This window comes from Lissotriton helveticus, chromosome 5_1 (assembly GCF_964261635.1).
Source record: "Lissotriton helveticus chromosome 5_1, aLisHel1.1, whole genome shotgun sequence".
Lineage (NCBI taxonomy): Eukaryota > Metazoa > Chordata > Amphibia > Caudata > Salamandridae > Lissotriton > Lissotriton helveticus.
Window position 1 is genome coordinate 670,091,054 of NC_136065.1, and position 14,435 is coordinate 670,105,488.

Here is a 14,435-nt window from a genome sequence, read left to right on the forward strand (position 1 = left end):
TATGATGCGACCGAACACTGTTCAGTCGCATTCTGGAATTTCCCTACGGGAGCATGTGTTACGGCCGCAAACCGGCCGTAGTACATGCGCCCATAGGGAAATGTAAGGTGATGTTAATGCCTGTACCCTGTGGCAGGCACCTCAAGGTGTCTGCCACGGGGTGCAGGGATTAACAGGGGGGCTCCTGGCCACCAACCAGAGGCCACAAAAAAAAGTGGGCACTGCTAGGGTACCCCGAAGCACGATTTCCTACAGGGTTGCCATGTCGGAAAGTCTGGCATGAAAACCCTGTCGGAAACCATGCATCATAATTCAGACGGCGTAAACTGCTGTTTATTTGGATTACGGGCTGGTTCTGACTGGCCAATGGGATCTTTGAGCCCATCGGAAGCCAGCCGGGTTGGCGGGCCGGTTTCAATTCCGACCTGCTGAATCAAATTCAGCTGATCAGAATTGAAACTGACTTTGTTGCTCGTAAGGCCTACGACCTGAGGTCAGAGGTCTTATGGCCGACATCATATTAGGCCCCTTAGTAGTAAAGTTACATGTGTGAGGATCTCTTCCCTTAAAAATATCTAAAGCCAAAATATACTTAACAATTACAATAACATTATCTTGTTCCCTTTCTTCTTTTGTGTCAGTTTGTCTAATCTGTATAATTAATGAATTGTTATTCTGCAATAACTACAAGATTGAAATAAAAGGAAAAATATTTCTATTTATCACATGTTGGATTTTACGTCTCTGAATGTCTGAGGTATGTGTCCAAAAGTGTAGCTTGGCTAAATAGGGTCAGTAAATAAACGCTACTGTGTACAGTAGCACCCCAACTATGTATTTTTGCTTGCCTTTGTGTATTGGCCCCAAATGCCCAACTATTATTAGTGAGTACACAGTGTTTTCAAATTCTACTAACTGTAAATAAGTTGTCACTGAATATATCAACTTTATTCCCATTTTAAATCTCTTACTGCCAATTTATAAAGGCATTTAAGAGTACATAAAGAGTAATAATTTACATACTCCAAAATGCCTTTTGAATAGGCTCCATAGTATCTAAGAACTGAAATGTTATTTTACCAATAAGGTCCAGTACGAACAAAATACATACAGTGGGGATTGTGTTTCTTTTATGTAGGTGTGTGTCCCACAGTTTCGGCTGGATTGCCCCAATGAAACAGCGTAATGTGTGATGCATGGGTGCTGGAAGTAACGGTGCGTGAGGTGCTGCAGTACCCCCAAAATAACCATGCTGGTGTTCAGAAGGAGAAAGAGCAATAAAGAGCCCTTTACATTTTATTTGTATCTTCTCACATTTGTTGTGCATTAAATAACAGAGCTCAAATGTCAGGGAATGTCTTCTGGCAAATTGTTTCTTATTCTGTTAACATGGAGATTGGTGTCTGCTTTTCTTCCTCTGACTGCAGAGTGATAGGATTGTGTAAAGTGAATTATATTATAATCTTGCTATGGTACAGGGAGTGTGAAAGGAAAGGTTGTAGGATGTCAATTTTAGTTTTAACATCAAACCTTTAAATACCTGTAATGAACTATACAAATATTCCAAACTATGAGGCCTATTAGGATGGCGGACGGACCTGCGTCCGTCCGCCACCCCGAGGTGGAGGGATCGTCCGCAGGGGCAGCGGTGGTCCCTCTGTTGCGATTAGGATGTGACGGCCACCCTGGCGGTCACATCCCGTATCTTTAACCTTGCGGCGGGTGCTGCTTGAAGCAGCACCCGCCGCAAGGTTAAAAATGCATGCTGTGCATTTACGTGCACAAAGCGGCAGGCACCGCGCGGTGCCTGCCCCTTTGTGCATGTAAATGCAGGGGGGTACCATAGGTACCCCCCATGTGCACCCCCAGCGCCCCTTCACTCTGGGGGCCCACAAGGGGCCCCCAGAAGCAAAGTTCCACATGCTTTTCCACGGCGGAAAAGCCGCTGCAGAAAAGCATGTTTAAACACACATCCTAATTTGGCTAACGGTGTCTTGCAGACACCGCCACCAAATAGCGCTCAGCACCCCGCGGATCAGCGGCGGACGGACCTGCCGTCCGCCGCTGTTCCCACCGCCATCATAATCTGGCGGTGTGTGTTTTCTGTGACTGAGGCGGTGAATCCGCATCCTCCGGGCCGGCGGTGGCTTCCACCGGCCTGGAGGATGCGGATTCACCACCATCATAATCGACCCCTTAATTAGGCATTAGGAAAACACACGAGGCAATTTTGCTGTAATTCTGATTTCAGTGGAAACAAAGATTTAAGGATCAAAACAAATCAAGAGACTGAGATGCACAAATGAAAAATATTTGTTGAAACCTGATTTCCACATATAACCATTTCTTCATTGTATAGTTTTCTCAGTAAAACTGAATGTCTGTGCCAATTTAGTGGCCATTGAAATGGAAAATGTGCTGTTTGTAAATGACAGCACATAGTACATAGCATGTATTAGTAATATATTTGTGACAGTGCGCTCCAAAATGCACCAGTTGCTAGCTATATATTACACCATTACCACTCTCCTGCTGAATGGGCATGGCTCATTTGCTGTACCTGTTCTTTGTGTGATGCTTGAATATTTCATAATACCTAAACTTCATTGATGTAACATTGACAGTGGCAACCTCCTCAATGAAAATTGTTCCAGCACCACTGGTCTGATGTGCATAGGGTTGGTGCATTGTCACAGAGAAGCTGGAAAACAAATGCAAACCAGAGACATTAGCAATAACTAAAATGTTAGGTAATATATTTCCATTTGATACAGTCATTTTTAACGTACTTAAGTACAACGTGTTTACCTCCTTTTGGTTTTAGAAACATGTTTCCTTATCTTCCAAAATATGTAGTTTTCAGTGCTTTTTGAAGACATTTTTCTGGGCAAGTTACATTTTACGTGGCAAAGTAGTACAACATTACATTGCTTCTATCCCAGTTACTTAAGGTTCAAGCAAAGAGATGTAGATGTGTGAATGCCTTTTCTGGTTTTAGCACAGTGTGAGCTTAAAACAACGAATTGCGTCGTTGTATATGAATTTTGCATTTTGTTCTTTTTTGACAGGAACATTAAGTTGCAAAATGTCTTGAAGGTAATTGCAATCACTGAATCAGCTGGAAGAAAATAACCTTTGTTTGTGGGGATAGATATTTTTGACGTTATCATGCTAATAACGCTGTTACCTTGCTGATTTATTTTGCATTTAGATCTAATATTTAAAGGGAGGAATTATTCAAGTAATTGGAAATCTTTTGGTGACATTTAAAAACGAACTACTTTGTAATTCTTCTCACCAGGTTAAAGCACTTCCAAGAGAGAAAACATAAATTCCATGTAAATGCCCAATTATATAGCATTTATGACGTGTAACACCTATGCAGATTACTGTAGTTAAATTATGTTAGAATATGTGGAGTCTGACAGTGGTCCTGCCTCTTCTTATTATACACGGTCAGGTACTATAAACAAACTCAAGAAATGTTAGATGTGATCTTTAAATCTGGAGAACACATTCAGATTTGCCTTGGAGCCAGGAGAGGCTCCTCCGCTAAGGCGGAGGAGCGCTGCCCCACTGCTCTCAGAGCATGAAAAAGGAAAAGTAAATTAGAAAAACGCCGATATGATTTTTTTCATAGGTTTGGTGCTGGGATAGGGCAGGGCAGGGCTGGTGGCACAGGGGGAGTAGTGGTTTGTGCACACTAAGTGCGCATGACTGGTTAGCTAGCCATCCGGGGCCGGCCAAACAGTCATGCGCATGTAGCATGTTCCCCATCAGGCTGCAGTGTACTGCCTGGTGGGAACATGACCAGGCTCCCTGTCCCCATCTAAGTGTCAAACCAAGGTGCTCAGGCCAATCAAAACTCTGCATTGCAGAGTTGTGATTGACTTAGGGGAGCTTGTGTGTGCTTTCTGCTTCCGGTCTAAGCAATGGAGGAGAGACGGCGGACGGCTGCCCTGAGGAGGTAAGTGTTTTTATTTTTTACATGTTGTTCCCCCATCTGCAACCCCCCACCACCCCGCCTTTGATCCCTGCCAGCCGCTACTGCCTGGGGCTGAGGCTATTTTTAGTACTTCTTTGTGTATGACTGTCCATATGCTGGACACTCAGGGGCATGCGCACCATCAACACAGAGTCAGGGTATGCACTAACTGTTCTTTATTATTACCAAGGCCTTTTCTCTTGCATTATTCTCTAATGCTAGTGGAGTTTGCAGCACTCCATATTGATCCCCAGAAAGCTCTTACCTCCGTCCATGATGGAGTGGTTACCAGCGTTCGCTATCTAGTTGGTCCCCTGACCAAACAGCACCAAATACAACAAATTGTAGCTCCTTTCATTTCAGCATGCTCAACGGCATCCCATTCTGCCGAAAATGACAGTAAATGTTTTGTGAGCCAGTAAATAAATAGTGATTTATGATGTGTATGTCTACCAAAGAAAGGCATTATATAAAAACATATTTACTCTGCTGCCAATTGCATTATTATTACAATCCCTGTAGATTCGCTCTACAGTTTGCCCTGGGTGTTTCATGGATATCTGGCTGCAGCTCTACTCATTCCTCCTTGCTTTGTTTACTTATAAGAAGACCTTGGGGAGGGTATCTTCAAATAAAAAGGTTTTAAAACGCAAACTCTGCTCTCATTTGCCGGTGGAACACCATCATAAAAACACCGCCCTTGTTCATAACTAACAACTGTAGGGTATATTCGCAAGAACGTGTGATAATTACCACAAGAGTAGCGTAACGCAACTTTCAACATCGCAGCCCATCGCGGGAAAATAACCCCATGACAACGTGGCATTCACAACACAGTGGTAGCATGCAATAGTTTGCCGACACTGCGAACAATGTCCGCAAAACAACCACCTCGACGGAGATAAAAACACATACCCCAAGCCGACAAAACCTGCGATGGGCAAAAAGGGGGTAAGAAAACAGTGACAAACAGCACGAGGACAGCAATACTCACGCGCCATGCGGGGAAATAGTACAAGAACAGCATACGGAACACTGAACACAAATCATCATCAGCGGAGTACCACGGATGCAACCTGGCCAACTGCAGAGGACAACAAGTACACCACAACATCCAAGCACGGTGGAAGAACAGAACTAACAGGCACACCGCACAAAAGAGACATGTGGCAGACAAATCAGAGCCGCAGGAGCGACACACCCACTGGCAGCATACGCACATAATCAGGAGTGCAACCCGGCAGTGACAAAATCCCGGGACAAACAGCACCCCCACCACATTTGAACACAGGACACAACTGGTTCAGCAAATGTGCACAAGCTGCCAAATCACATCAGAAATGCAGGGAAACATAACATCAAAATGTACAAGTACAAGCTGAGACCTGCAGAAATGTTTTATTCACACATGCTGTCCATTTGGACATTTTCTACTGCCGCTTGATTGCCATGGACGGTCACAATGTGGCGTGCTCATGAGAAGTAAGTGTCAATGATGGTGTGCCTTCAGGCCATTCCTGCCGCAGCTGTAGTGGGATGTGGGCCACCTGCCCCATCACCACCATCATCGGCCGGTACCTCTGGAACTGGGATCTATGGGGCCCTGGTGCGCACCCAGATGTTGTGCAACACACAACATGCAACGATCAGCTTGCACATGATGTCCGGGCTGTACAGGAGCTTCCCACCTGTGCCGTCCAGGCACCTGAAACGTGACTTCAACACGCCAAATGTGCGTTCAATGATGCCCCTGGTACGTATGTGGGCCGCATTGTACTGCCTCTGTGCGGGTGTGTTCGGATCTCGGAGGGGTGTCCTCATCCAAGGGCAGAGTGCATATCCTTGATCACCAGTGACAGTGCAGGGAGAGAAGAGTCAATACTTGGTTCGGCAGAATGTGATGGCAGGTCCAGCTATCCAGTGACGCTGTGGCTGTGTGTGGGGTGAGGGTTAGCCAGCCACCAGGGAGTAGCTGATGCAGGCAACTACAGCACCAGTCATCAGGCACTCAGGCATGCGATGTCCGGATTACAAGGGGGGATGACACAAGTCGCACAGTGCTAGAGGGCTAGTGGCCTCGGATGCACAGTGGGCCACATGTGCCCACCGCCACGGGACGCTGACTGTGGGGTACTGGGGTAGGGTCATGTGTGCAGAGCAGTGGTTTAAAGGTGTTAAGGCTGCAATCCGTATCGCCACACGTCCAACTACTGTGTGGCTGTGGTGCCATGAAATGTCTGTATTGGGAGCAGGGGTATGCCAGGATGACCATGGAGTGTTGTGGTCATGTCTGGTAGGTGTTCGTGTAATTTGACATGTTGAATGTGGTTTTGTCACGTGTGCATCCCCACAGTTGTGCATTGTGCTTTGGAGGCATTGTGATGTGTGGTGTGTTGACTTGGTACTTACCAACGAGCAGTACCGTCCCATTTGTGCCATCCTGGAAGCGCTGGTTGATGATGAACTGTCAGAAGATGAAGGAATCATGCACACTGCCTGGGTAGTTGGCGACGACATTGGTGAAGAGTCCCCGGTGGTCCACTATAGCCTGCACATTGATGGAATGCGTGTGCTTTCTGTTGCGATAGTGGTGTGCAGTATCCGCAGGGGGCACGAGTGGGACATGTGTGCAGTCGATTGCCCCAACACTGCCGGGAATCCGGCTATGGTATAGAAACCTTGCTTTGTATCCAGCTGTTCCTGCGCAGTGTTGGGGAACTGAACTTACTGGGGTATGAAGCTGAGGATGGCATCAAGGACAGGTGTGATAAACTTTGATAGGGCTGGCTGTGAGACCCCTCCGACTCTGGCAGTTGTTTGTTGGAAGGTACCAGAGGCCAATAGGTGCGGCACAGCCAGCAGCTTTGTCTGTGGAGAGATGTTTTATCTCCGCTGTGTTGGGACCATCAGCCTGTGGGCGATGTGGGTCATGATGCGGTGAATGGTTGTCCTTTTGAGCCTGTAGTGGGCAATGACTTCCTCAGGCATTAGGTCTGTGAGAGTGGTGCGTTTTCGGTAGGTCCGCTGTCTTACTCTGCGCTGCCTCTGTGGTGGTCTGGGGTGGGGGGCGGGTCCGGCTCCAGGTGGTGGTGGCGGTCCTGGGGGTGGTGGTGGTGGGTGTTGTGGTCCTGTAGGGGCACCGAGCTGCATGATGAGTAGCTCCATGGCGTTGTTCGTTCTTCGGATGTGGCTGTGTGCAGGGCTCCGTTGCCTACTGCAGGTAGTCGTCCGTCTTTACACCTGCTTGAGGCAGGTATTAAATACCTGCGGCTACCGCGGCTTATCACGTGTTTTCGGTTCACTTTGCGGATCTGTCAGTTTGTTGTGAAAGTGGTGTTGCTGTTTTTTTGTGTGATTCTGCACGGGAACGCCCACTCTGCATCTCATTAGCGTTAGTTGGTGGTGTCCGCCATTGTTTTAGGTTTTGGGGCTGGTGTCGCATGAATACTGGTGTTGTCTGCTGTTTGCACCAGGTTGTGAATGGGGTGTTAGTTCTATCTCCACTTTTGATGCGTTAAGGTGGTGATAAATCGGAGGTAACTCCTTGTGAATATGCCCTTGTGTGTTCTGGAAACTGGTGTGTCTGCCTAGCGACATGTTTAGTTTGAGCATTGATTTGTACAGCAGAAACATGCAGATACTATATTCTTATAATTATAATATTTTGGTTTTACATTCGGAAATAATGTTTGGCATGTACACAACACACCCCACAAATCAAATTGTTTCACGCGAATGTATTAATTAGAGTGAAATAGTCTTAGAAATGATGAGCCTTCTATGTATGATTTGAAACCTACCTTTTATACATTTTTTGTAGTCCACATTCAGCTTGCTGAGCTATTGTATCACCTCCAAAATCCTAGACATTCTACCAGAATACGATGAGGAGTGTGTGTGGAGCTACAAAGACTGATTCATAATAGGAGACACAAGCTCTGACGCTTCACATTTTTACACTGATGTTATTATAAACTGGAGCTTTTTGCACATACCGGACCCGATCTACAGAACATTGTGCCAGAGGTGTTCACACCCACTGCCGGATTTTTATCAATCTTGCATGTAGATGCCCAGAGGTACAGGCATAGTGTAGTATTATTGTCTCCTTGACAAGGATGTTAGATGCAGATATCCCAATGAGACCCCTGGTGGGATGTATGCAAGATATCCCAAAGACAATCACAAGACTGTCTGCCATCTCATAGCTACGAAGTGTGACTATGTGCTCAAGGAACTGGCCTGGATTAGTGACATGGTGGTGTGTGACGAAGTTGCACAAGCCCATGCTTGTCTCCACCCGAGGACATCTCGTCCCAGAGATATATGGGACTATACAACAGAGTGTTTGGATACATTGGAGGAAGAGAGGAGTTTAGAAGGTGATCAGGGTGTCGGTCAGCATTACACATTGAAACTGGTGTTACTCGCTGAAAAGGCATACTGTTATGGGACAGATGCAATGTGTCATTTAATTTTTATACCCACTATGTTGAATTAAAGTTGAAACTGGCATGCTAGTGTATCATAATGTTCACGGCATGTGTGCTTTTTGCTTTTTTATGTGTATGTTGGTTACTGTTGTAACACTTCTGGAAACCAAAAACAACAAGCTGTGCTACTCGATTTTCTTTTCAGTAAGTCAATAAAATTCAGCCAGCCCTTTGTGATCCTGGAATTGATCATTTGAAGCCTGCAGTTAAAGGGGCATTGCAAGGTGTCCATCTCTTGTGACCCGTAAAAGACGTGTATGTCCATAACACATCATCCCTTTTCGAATTGACAAAAACAAAAGTAGAGTTGAATAGCTCATATTATGATGGTAATAATATCCTGCAAAATAACGTTAAAAAACTGGAGAAAGAAACATTATTGAGTATAGGGAAATGGTTAATTTGTAAAACAATAAGTCAGGAGGCAGCTTGCACTAGCCCATTTCTCCTGTTGGCGCCGCCTAAAACAGAACCAACTACTAACCATGAAAGTGGGGAGAGGATGTGGCGTAATCGACAGTGCTGCCGACTTCAAAGTTGGGGAACCAGGTTCGAGTCTCGGAATGTGCTCAACATCCGGTGATTCTGGGCAAATCACTTAATCTCCCCATAAATTAATGTGTCATTAACTTGTGCTCATGAAAAGCACTGAGGTTGATGATTAGTGCCAGTGCTGAGCACCAGAAATCACAGGCTCAAATTAAGCACTGTAACAGGGCCTGATTTAGACCTTGGTGGAGGGAAATACTCTGTTGCAAATGTGACGAATATCCTGTCTTCTGTATTACAATCTCATTATATCGTATGGAGATCATAATACGGTGGATGGGATATCCGTTACTTTTGCGACTGAGTATTCTATCCACTGAAATCTAATAAGGCCCTAAGACCTGCATGCAACAAAGGAGCAGATATATAATAGAATTAGGGTCAGAGAAAAAATAAGGACATTTTATCTAGTAGGATCATGGATATCATGCCATCTATTTTATGTTATGTTAAAGAATTTTATATAGCGCTCGCATACCTGAGGGTGTCTTGGCACTGCAGTGCGTGAGGTTGGTCAGTGAGACAGCTTAGATATACTATGGCCTCTGGATTTAAAGCACCACGTTTTCAATGCTTTTCTAAAAAGTAAAAGGGTCTGGGAGTTTTTTAGTTCGAAATGAAGGGAGTTCCATAGCTTAGCAGTACGAGTTACAAAGCCTCTACCGGCCCAAAGGGCAAGTCTGAATTTTGGCACCTCAATATTTTTCAAGCCTGACAAACGTAGGGGTCAAGGAGGTATGTACCAGCGAAGGGCCAGTCTGAGTGCAACTGGTGGGATGTTTGATGTTGTGTAATGCCTTAAAAGTGGTGCACAAAGCCTTGAAGTCAATCCTTTTCCTCACAGGCAGCTAGCGCAGTTGGTTCAGTGCCATGGTAGCTGAATGAGATGTGGGGAGACTGAAAATGAGACGGGCAGCAGCATTTTGTAAGGTCTGAAGTTTAGATACCATTTTTAGTTTTGGGCTGATGTATTGTCCATTACGGTAGTCAAGGTTGGATAAAATTAATGCTGACATACGTTTCTGAAGATTGGAAGAAATATAGGGTAGAGTGGAGTTTCCTTACAGCATACACAATGGTCTGTGGTTCAGCCTTGAAATGCTTCTAAATGACCCTTCAGGTGTACCAAATCCACTCTCTATCCAGCTCTAACCAACTTAGATGTACTCCACACACCACCAGTAGTGACCTTAAACACATTCTTCTGGGAACTCGTGGCCTTTTAAGGGCACAAATACCTTGAAAGGCCTTTCTGGGAATACCTTGTTTTTTCACATAAACCAAGTCACCCGCTTGCCTGCATTCAGTTTTAACCTTGAGGCTCCTTTCATACCAAGGTTTTTACTTACCCTGATTTTATTAGTCACCAAGGTCCTTTCCACTTCTCTTATCCTAGTGCCTTTATCCAACTACTCCGGGCTCAACTTCTGACATGCATTAGCCCTCCATGCTCACATACAGTATAAACACCTGTCACTCTATTGGGACTTATCCTGGGAGCCTATAAGGTTTCAAACAGCACACAAAAGATCTTCTCAGAACCACAGCTCTCGGCCCACAACCTTTTATCACCCATTTAATCTGCTCAGCTAATTCCTTAGCTTGATGGGCCTAAAGAGTGGTTCTCCAATGCAATATGACGAGCTCTTCTGCAAGATCCTACACAAGGTTTACCCTGTTGTTGGTTACAATGACCTTGGGAATGCCTTCACTGGTAAATTTCATCCTTCAGGGCCTCTAAAACAGTTTAAGTGGCAATCAAGCTCACACATCTTGAAATGACCCATTTAGTGGTATTTTCTACAAGAGAAATTATGTACTTCTCTGACGTATGAAGCCACCTAAATGGCCCAAAAAATATCCATTCCTTTTTGAGGCGAAAAAGCTCAGTTGGGACTGTAACAGCAGATCGTGATACTTGCCTTGGCACATTACGCTTGTCAGTATAGGTACTACCTACACTTTCCATTGACCTGCACATGCATACAGTAGCTTTTTCACTTCCCTTCCAAGAAAGTATGTTAATCAGAGGTGGATGATCACTCCTTATTAACAAGCATTGGCAAATGCATTAGATTTCGCCTATGTGATTAATAAGAAGCTTTGTTTTGTAATTTGTAGCTTACTGGGTAGTTTACAACATATGTTACAGAGAGTCTGTTGAAGTGTTCATGCTTGTTTATGTACAAAAATGCAATATATTGTGCTGTTACCAGTGATATAGTGCAGGTAAGTAATAGCAACATTTTGAGACTTGAGCGAGGGTGATAATAGAATTCATTGATGTAATAGCAATATTTTGTGTTTAGAGGAGTTCTGACAACTTCTGGTCCTGGTGCCACTGCGCCTGCAGCACCATTGAAATCACGGCACTAGTGCCTGCTAGAGAACTGCACTGGTGACTGCCGATTTAGTTGTAAAATATAGCAATATTTGGTGTTTGGAGTGGTTCTGACAACTTTTTGACCTGGTGCCACTGCACCTGCTGCACCATTCAAATCATGACCCAGTTGTCTGCAAGGTAACTGCACTTGTGAGTGCCTGTTTAGTAGTAAAATATAGCAATGCTAGGTGTTTGGTGGGGTGCCTATAGCTTTTGGTCCTAGTGTCACTGCACCTGCTGCACCACTGAAATGATAACCCTGTTGTCTGCAAGGTAACTGCACTTGTGGCTGCCTGTTTAGTTTTAAATTTTAGCAATAATCTGGATTTAGTGGGGTCCCTAGAGCTTTTGGCACCGGTGGCACTGCAGCAGCTGCACCATTCAAATCACGTCCCTTTTAACTGCAAGGTAACTGCAATTGTGACTGCCTGTTTAGTAGGCAAATATAGCAATATTATGTGTTTAGAGGAATTATGACAACTTTTTGGCCTGGTGCTGCTGTACCTGCTGCACCATTCAAATCATGACCCTGTTCTCAGCAAGGTAACTGCACGTGTGGCAGCCTGTTCAGAGGTAAAATATAGCATAGCTCTTGTATATTAACTTTATTTTTAACGTGCAATGTTTATCACAACATTTAGAATTTAATCATAATAACCAAATGGAAAAGTTAAAAAAATAAACCCGATAATGCTTACAAAGTGCAAAGAAAGGTACTGAGGAGGTATGAATAGGAAATACCACAAACATTTTAGAGCTAAAGCATCTGCTTTACACAACTATGTTATAAAAAGCAAGTATTCCAGCATACTGTTAGAAACTGTCTGTCTTTTCTGTGGGAAGAGATCTTATATTGACAGTGAATTGGGCTTAAACAGTGTTAACAGCTTTAGTAGAGGTATCGTAAATGCGCGCAGCCAAGGGAAGTTAACAAAATAAAAAGTTCCACACAAAAGCAAATGAACACAGTACTTTGACGATGGGAACTGATAAGAGTCCCCTTTAAGATATATTAAATACTAGCGATTTCACAAAGCAATGATGTGTAAGGGATGCCTAAAAAGGGAATACTCCAAAGGAAAAACATGAATTGACGGATTGCCCATGTGCAGGCTAACACCTTCATGTTCAATCATGGAGCAATTTACTCCTGCACGTTTGAGATTTTTGTAATGCAAATGCTTCTACTTTCTCCTCTTCATTCTCAACCTGGGAGAACATTGTTTCCAAAGCACGCAAACTTGCATTCACAGTTATAATTGTCTTCCTCTCACATCAAAATGCCCTAAGGTCTGTGGTTTTTCCAATTTCCTTCTTGACCCCACTGGAAGTTACCCATTAGACCCATTGGATTTTTCCCTTCTTCATTAAGATTGTGAGGTTGCATTTTCCTTACAAAGGTTTTAAGTCCCAATACTGAAAATGCCACTATTAGTAAATTGGCTTTTACTTGTCCTAACCAATTGGTGCCTGCAGGTTGTATTCTAGATTACATGACTAGGTATGATGGGCAGTTGGTCTTTGTGTATTGCACCCAGACAGTGAGACAAAGGGGCATAGGTGTAGGCAGGATGGGCAATGTCTGATGAGGGGGAGGAGCTGTTGCCTACCACACTTACACATCACAAAGGCTCTGCCTGAGCACACTCACAACAGGCTTGACACTGATCTTTTGTGACCCCTGGCAAACTGGGGCCAAGGCTGGTAGCCAGGAAATTCCAAGCACCTCTGGGGGTGAAATCAGGGCTGGACTGACCGTAGCCGGGCACCAGGCATTTCCCTGGTGGGATGCCAGGGTGGGGGCCAGGTTTTGGACCCCTGGGGGCTGTTTTTGTTCTACTGCAATATTGGCCCCCTGTAACAAAAGCAGATGCAATGTTTTCTATATGCGCCCCCCCCTACAGCCCCCCCTCGCGGCTGGTCTGACTCAACTGCCAGGGCTGGTTTGTGTTTCCAAGACAGCCCTGGATGAAAGCCTCTAGAAAGTTCTCCTACTTCAAAATCGGCACAAGATATAAATAATGGACCCGCAGACCAACTCTCCATTTCAACTCTGGACCTGTGGAAGACTCAGAAGGACTGCTGTGCTGCTCTACAACATGGACTGCTACTCTGCTTGCCTGTAGCCCTGCTGCTCTGCTGCCTGCGTGATTAAGACTGGACCTATATCTTGAACCCAGAACAACCAGAGTGATTTCAATGGCTGGTTGGCTGGCCTCCTGATCAGAGCCTCTAGAACACAAAGCGCTCAAACCACCTAGAACCCAACACTTGGTCTCTGCCTCTCTGCCTGCTGTGTGTCCTACCACCCTAGTGGTGCCACCCCAGTCCTGGACCCTTGGAAGTGGGTCTGAAGTTGCTCTGTCAGCCCAGCTGTGATTATGTGAGCAGTAGTGACACAGCGCATTTCCTCGCAGTTGTATCGAAACAGCAGCTGCAGGATGCATTCTCGGCACAGAACCTCGCATTGCAGCTTCCTCAGAACTGCCACTGCGCGATGCATCCTCGGTGCAGACCTTTGCATCGCAAGTCCCTTGTCGACTGTATCCTCGACGGCAACGCAGAGCTTTGCATCGCAGCCCCTTAGCTTCCTCAGAAGCACCTCTGCACAACACATCTGTGACGCAGGTTTTCACATCGCAAGCCCTTCTTCGGAGGCTTCCTCAGTGACTATGCACGGCTCCGCTTTGCACAACCACAGCTACCTCAAAACCACTGCTGCACAAACCCTCCTTGATGCGGGATCTCGCAACGCTCTGCAAACCAATGATTTAAGCTACTTTGTTCAGCAGGCCTAACTTGGTCCCGGAATCCGGCGCGCACTCGATCGCGGTCAGCCTGAACTTGTGACTTTGGCCCGGTCCGGCCCGGACAGATAACTACAGTTGGCACTTTGTGCGTCTAGGCACTGTTTTCACTTAAATCTTTAAAAACTGCTTATCTCCTTGTCTACTGATTGAATTTTTATAGTTTTTGTCGCAAATAATTTCTTACATTTTACTAAATGATGTGGGATTTTTCTTGT

At 45.2% G+C, this 14,435-nt stretch overlaps 1 protein-coding gene and 1 long non-coding RNA gene across 3 annotated transcripts in view; one reads left to right on the forward strand and one right to left on the reverse strand.

Moving 5' to 3' along the window:
- LRRC20 (leucine rich repeat containing 20) overlaps nucleotides 1-14,435 on the forward strand; it is a 1,483,106-nt gene that overhangs the window by 335,406 nt on the left and 1,133,265 nt on the right. The window lies entirely within an intron of this gene.
- Nucleotides 1-14,435, reverse strand: part of LOC144753337 (uncharacterized) — a 136,216-nt gene that overhangs the window by 55,890 nt on the left and 65,891 nt on the right. For both annotated transcript variants that reach the window (XR_013594304.1, XR_013594303.1), the window contains exon 3: nucleotides 2,561-2,701. This is a non-coding gene — a long non-coding RNA (uncharacterized LOC144753337). The remainder of the gene's footprint in view (nucleotides 1-2,560; nucleotides 2,702-14,435) is intronic.